Source organism: Triticum dicoccoides, chromosome 2B, assembly GCF_002162155.2.
Source record: "Triticum dicoccoides isolate Atlit2015 ecotype Zavitan chromosome 2B, WEW_v2.0, whole genome shotgun sequence".
NCBI classification, from domain to species: Eukaryota; Viridiplantae; Streptophyta; class Magnoliopsida; order Poales; family Poaceae; genus Triticum; species Triticum dicoccoides.
In genome coordinates this window covers 97,152,750-97,159,449 of record NC_041383.1, presented here as the reverse complement: position 1 = coordinate 97,159,449, position 6,700 = coordinate 97,152,750, and positions in this window count along the sequence as shown.

Sequence of the window (6,700 nt, the reverse complement as noted above, 5' to 3'; positions counted from 1 at the left end):
TCCATATGATTTATCACGACCTTTGGATTGTCCTACTTGTGGGAGTAGGCAGGGCCCCTGCATGCCACGCGTAGTTGGACGATCAATCTTTTGTTTAGTACTTCAACATAGTGATTTCCTGGTAAGGATTCACTCGTGTCACATCAAGTAAATCTTATTGATTTACTGTCTAGATCTTACTGATTTAACGTCGGGTTTTCTTTCTTTTCGTGCAATTTTACGATGCGGGTTTTGCCATGTGACATTCATCACAGAATAAACCGTTTGGTTTGCTCTACGGTGGCTATTTTTGCAGGTTTCACTTCTTATGTCGTGTCAGTAACGAAGGCACTGTCCATCACTTATATTACTGGAAAAAATTGGATCAGTCTATTGTCTGAGTACAAGCTGAATCCCTATGATGAACTGCAGTTTGGTTTAACAAAAACGCCACAATTTGTCCTTCTCGCGTTTAAAAGAAATGAAGAAAAAAATTGGATCAGGGACACGGATCCTAGTCAAGTTAGAAAGCTGATCATAGCAGACCAGACACGATCGCCGCTGTCTCGCACAGATCGAGCACCGATAGTTGCTCTAGCACTGACAGCGGTAGCAGCTCAGTCTGATCCAGTGGAGGATTGGGCACTGACCGCGTCAGCGGATCAGTCTGATCTACCGGAGGATCGGGCATCGACACCGACACCAGCTCTACAAGGAGCACCATCTCCGGCAGCAGCAGCGGCTTCGGCACCTGCACCAACACTTGCACTTGCATTTGGTCCGGCCCGTGCAGTTGCACCGACAACATACTGGGCTGGAGTTTGCACTTCATATACCAAAGTTCTTACAAAAACCGACATGTCCACCTTCTTGGTAAGCATTGGCCGCCCAAGTGCTTCGTTCTTTTTTCTTTCCATGTTGTTTCACATGATTCACTGTGTTGATCTAACTGTTTGGGTATGTATTCTTGTTTTCAAACAGAGAATTCCTAGAGCAACGAGGGAGTCGTTCAATAATCCGGGCGACCGCGGCCAAGTTTCTCTTACCATGTGCAGCCTTGGTGTGAATGAACCTGCTCAATATACCGTAAGTACAAAGGATGGTCGCATGATGATTGATGCTAAAGGATGGTCAAGGTTCAAATCTAAATCATATTTTGTGGTAGGGGATGATGTCAATAAAACTTTCTCGGCAAGGAGAGCTGGTCCAAATCAACTTTGAAATTCTTCAGTAGCAGCATGCAACTACCGAACTGATCTATCCTTTGAGAGCTTTTGATGTAATAATCTGGCATGGTGAAACAATTGTCCTGTGTGTATAAGTAGTACGATAGTATTATTTATCACATGGTATATCTTTGATAGAATTGCAACTCTGATTGCTGGTTAGGAACTGTCGTTCCATTTCATTCCAACAGCTGTCGTGCTTTATTCAATTTTTTGTATTTGCCTTGTGATAGCATCTAAAACCAGCGCAGTACCGATCGCTTGCAATATGAAAAGCGCCGAGGTAGAACACATGGGCCCCCAAAAATGCAAGGTCGGCCTGCGGCCCAAAGTCCAGAACCGTGAGTCTATCTGAGTATTATATTCTCAGCTGAACCCCCATAAAAAAAGTTGAACCCCCATAATTCCCCTGCGTTGTAGAGGGAGTATGTTTCTCGGCAAGGTGAGCCTGTGATATAAAAGATTTGTATATTTCTTTACAGAGGGAGTATCTCTCTGTCAAAAAATATACTTATGTGTAAATAGTTACTCTTGTCTTTCTACTTCCTTTCGCTGATATGTGGGGCAACTGGCAACGGGGTCCACGTGCCATATGCACAACAACTTCACGGTAGACACACCCTGGTCGTAGCGCCGCAGTAATGCCCAATGAGCTGTCAAATCACAACCCCCCCTTTCTAGATTTAGCAGTAAGCTGGACGGACGAAGCGGCAATATTTCACTGGGCCTGAATGCCCTTCTCCCTCGTCTGCTTGTTCAGAGAAAACCCCCGCTCGGTGATTGCATAGGGTTTTCTCATGGAGAACCAGGTACAAATTCTTCATCCATCACCGATAAATCCAAGTCCCTTGGTCGCAGTTAATCCTAGGATGGCAGCCGCTGCCGTTGATGCATTTTTCTTCGTACTGAATCTAGTGTGTTTCAGTTGCAGTGCCCAAAGTGCGAGTATCCAACAGATTTCTGCACCTTCGGCAGGACGCCATACTTGTTCCTTCTCATCCTACGACAGCATTTTGAAACGCGCACAGTATATTCCTAGAATCCTCTTCTCCAACTGGGAGGGTGGTTTTTTTTGAACATGCTGTGTTCTCATATTATTTTTCATGCAGTGTATTATTTGCTCTGCCAGAACACATGTACTCAAGATGCTCGGCCTTGCCATAACTGAATACACTAGTTTAATGGTCATAGTGAAGACAATCCATGGATATTACTTCCGAGTTGGGTTCATGAACCAAGAAGATCGCTGCTTTTTTATGGCCAAACTTGGATAAACTTTCTCAAGTGTTACGGACTGAAAGTTGGCGCACGAATGTTGATGGAAATAGCAGAACCTGGTCTCATCTTCACTGCGATCTTCCACACCAACATCATTCCAATTGTTCATCCATGTAAGTTTTATATCTGGCTCTTGCTTGTTGCCTCGATTACTTCTTAATCCACCTATTCTGTCTAACTAATCACAATTTAACTTTAGAAGTAGCAACGAATCTCTCACGAAGATGATACTTCTAACTAATATTTTCTTATGATTGGTGGCACGTGTAGGTTTTTTCAGAGTTAAGCAGGCTGCTCGTTTGTTATTCTATAGTAACTCGGTTGTTACTGATGGCACTAAAGTTGACTAGGACGACATCCACATGTTCCTACACTTTATTGATCGTCTTGAGGTCCTTGTGGGGCGCTTCAATGGTGGAAGGCCACGTGGGATATGTGTGCCACTGCTGCACTCGTTGAACATGTCCAATTGTGTCGAGAAACTTATGGTACGAGCTGTTTTCTGTTATATATGTTGTTCATAAACTATTGCTTATACATAGTTTTACAGCTGTGATCTTCTTGAAACAGGAACTGCCGAGTTCTATTGTTCCTATACAGATGCCTGACCATGGTCGGTTCAGACTTGCGCTTGGTCACAACATGATGTTTATGTCGACCTACTCAATTCCCCTTGGAGGCAAAAAGATACTTATTCGTGGGTGGTCTCAGATAATGAAGGCCCGTCCATCGTGGAGAATAGGACAGAAGATTATGTTCATGCTTTTCCATGGCTCTAAAGCAAATATCCTGTTTATTGACCATGTTGTGAGATGAAGCCGCTTTTAGAAGGTTGTGGATGCACGGGGTGGCGCCTGGGCCTTGTCCTGGGGCTTGGCGGCCTCACCCTTGCTTTACTGTAGCCTGTAGGCAAAGTAGCACTGTTCGAGGTGTGCTTTGTACGGTTGAACCTGTATAAGTACTCATACTGCTTTTAGCTTTGGTTGTTAAGTGCCCCTGCTGGTTTCAGTTAAGGTTGTTAAGTACTCCTGCTGCTTTTACAATATGTCGTGTTTCTTCAGTCCTGTCTTCCTCCAGCCGCCAAAACCAAACCTGCGTTGGCGGGGCCGCCTGCTTCCGCCTCCCACGGCTGGCTGTGCCTCAGCGCACGCATCGCCGCCCCACCATCTCCTAAATCGTTAACACCGACATCCTCCGCGCTCTTTGGTGCGCTTGCCGCGGCGCCGCCCTCTCGCGTTGTCAACATGGTCAACAAACAACAGGAATCGGCAGAAGTACGTGGATAGGATGACAGTAGGGGCCCACCACGTCAGCGTATGGAAAAATAAAATGCTTCCTCCTAGTGTTTTCCTCACATCTAGGACCCACAACATTGTGAGCGTATATAGTCAATAGACAAGAGAACAACACAAGATCGGCTGACACCTGGGACGTAGCTACTCGAGCAGTATTTTTTTTGTTTGGTATTGTTGAGACGGAGCAGGGTTTGAACTGGGCTGTGGCCCATCTAGCCCAGGCTTATATTTTATGTTCACCATGTGACTAGCCCAGGTATTTTTCTTTGTGCAAATGAGCCCAGTTTATTTTTTCTGAAGAATACCCAGTCCAGGCCTACTTATTTTTCTACGCCTTGAAAGTAATATGAAATGGGTTGTAAATATAAAAACAGATGACAAATTGGCAATTACTTTATAATTTCTGAATTTTTTCACATTTTCAGATTCCTATTTCACTCGGCATTAACCTAATTCAAATATATCTTCAAAGTACTTTAAATCTGGCTCGACATTTCGGTATTAAAAATAGTTTGGAACCCACAGAAATATGCGAAATTGGCCCTGGCCAACCAAAAAAAATGACTGCAATAAATTTTATAAGAAGTTGCCATGAGCTATATATAAATTATTAAAAAATGAGGGAGTGGTCTAACTTGTGGGCCTGTTTAGTTGACGCGTATGCAAGATTTTTTTTAGTTATTATATACTATGTGAACAAACGATTCTAGCAGACATAACCGTTGGATGTCAATCCAACGGCTGTCGTGTTTCTTCAATCTCTGATCTTCTTGCTCTAGCCGCCAAAGCAGCGCCGGCGGGACCGCCTGCTCCCGCCTCCCGTGGCCGGCTGTGCTGCCGCGCAGGCCTCAGCGCCCCCTACTACTCCCACCGCTGGCCAGGGCATCCCTCTAATGACCCACACCCCCTGTTATTCTGCGGCGCCGACAGCCTCACACCGCAGCCGAACCGGTGAACCCTCGTACTCCTGTCTGCGCGGGCTTCCACTGCCGCGTCTTCCCCGGCTCCGCATCGTCCCCTTCCCAGGCCTCGCCATTGTCCACCGCCGTGGTGCTCTCAGCGCGGTGTGGTCAATGTGGTCAACGACCGACTTCCATCGGAAGAGTACTGTACGTGGAGAGGCTGACAGTTGGGTCCACGGCAGCCGCAAGGAAGTGCCTCCTTATTACGCGGAAAATAACTATTCCTCCACCTGACATCTGGGACCCACTGGACGGGCCACCAGTATTTCGCAAAAAAACGATTCCCCCTGACTGCTGGGACCAATAGGTTGGGCCACTGTATTTCGCGAAAAAAACGTTCCCCCGCTGTGAGCTCGGACCCACCGGAAGTGCCTCCTAATTACGCACAAAAAAATGAATACCCCCTGCTAGCTGGGACCAACCTTGGTGGGAGGCTGACTTGTGGGCCTACTAAGTTGACTGGGACGGAGGCCTTTGTCAACTTTAGTCAATATATGAACGATTCTAGCTCTAGTGACTGTACGATGTCCATCCAATGGCCGTAGTGCTTCTTCAACCTCTGGTCTTCTTGCTCCAGCCGCCCAAAGCAGCGCTGGTCGTGCCGCCTGCTCCTGCCGCCCTTGGCCGGCTGTGATGCCGCGGAGGCCTCACCGCCCCCTACTACTCCCATCGCTGCCAGGCCATCCCTCTACGCACCCACACCCCCTGTTATTCTGTGGCGACGGCAGCCTCACACCGCAGCCGAACGAGTGAAACCTCATACTCCTCTACGCGTGGGCATCCACTGCCGCGTCTTCCCCGGCTCCGTGTCATCCCCTTCCTAGCCACGCCGTCGTCCACCGCCCTGGTGCTCTCGGCGTAGCGTGGTCAAGGAATGGCTTCCATCGGACGTGGACTGTACGTGGAGAGGCTGACAGCTGGGTCCACGGCCGTAGCAAGGAAGTGCCTCCTTATTACGCGCCAAATAATGATTCCCCCACCTGACAGCGGGGACCCACCGGACGGGCCACCGTATTTCGCGTAAAAATGTTTTCCCTGTCTGCTGGGACCCACCAGCTACATCTTCGCACGCAAGGAAGTGCGTCCGAAAAAAAACGATTCGCCCCCCTGACTGCTGGGACCCACCCGCTACATCTTCGCATGCAAGGAAGTGCGTCTGGGCAAAAAAACCCAAAACGATTCACCCCCCTGACTGCTGGGACCCACCAGCTACATCTTCGCAGGCAAGGAAGTGCCTGACAGTCGGGACCCACCTGGTCGAAGCGTACGTCCCGTTGTCATTCTGGTCGCGAACGTGTACGTACATACTGGTCGATGTAGAGGCACGCACGTGTCGTAGTAGAGGTGCGCACGTGTCGTAGTAGAGGCGTGCACATAGCATGTACACGTATGTACAACGACAAGGGTGCAAGAAAGAAAATACGGCCACGTATGTACATACGGGCAGGGTCTCGAATGCCTACTCGCACATACGTACATGGATGGGTCAGAACGGAGAAACAACGTCGTCGTCGTGTTCATGGGGAGGCAGCGAATGCGTCGTGTTCATCGGGAGGCAACGGAACGCGTGGGAGCCAACCGGCTGGGTCGGAACGGAATGCGTGGTCGTGTTCATCGGGAGGGCTTGGACGGAACAGGCGATGGAAACGAGGCCTGGCGTACCGCACAACAGAGGAAACGGCCTTGTGTTTGACCGGTCACGTTCGAAACGGGGTCCTGTTGATCGGGAGGGGCCTGGCGTACCGCAAAACGGAGGAAACGGACCTCCTACGGTCGAAACGGGGGTCCTGTTGATCGGGAGGGGTGTGGCATACCGCAAAACGGAGGAAACGGACCTCCTACGGTCGAAACAGGGGTCCTGTTGCTCGGGAGGGGTGTGGCGTACCGCAAAACAGATGAAATGGACCTCCTACAGTCGAAACGGGGGTCCTGTTGATCGGGAGGGGTGTGGCGTACAGCA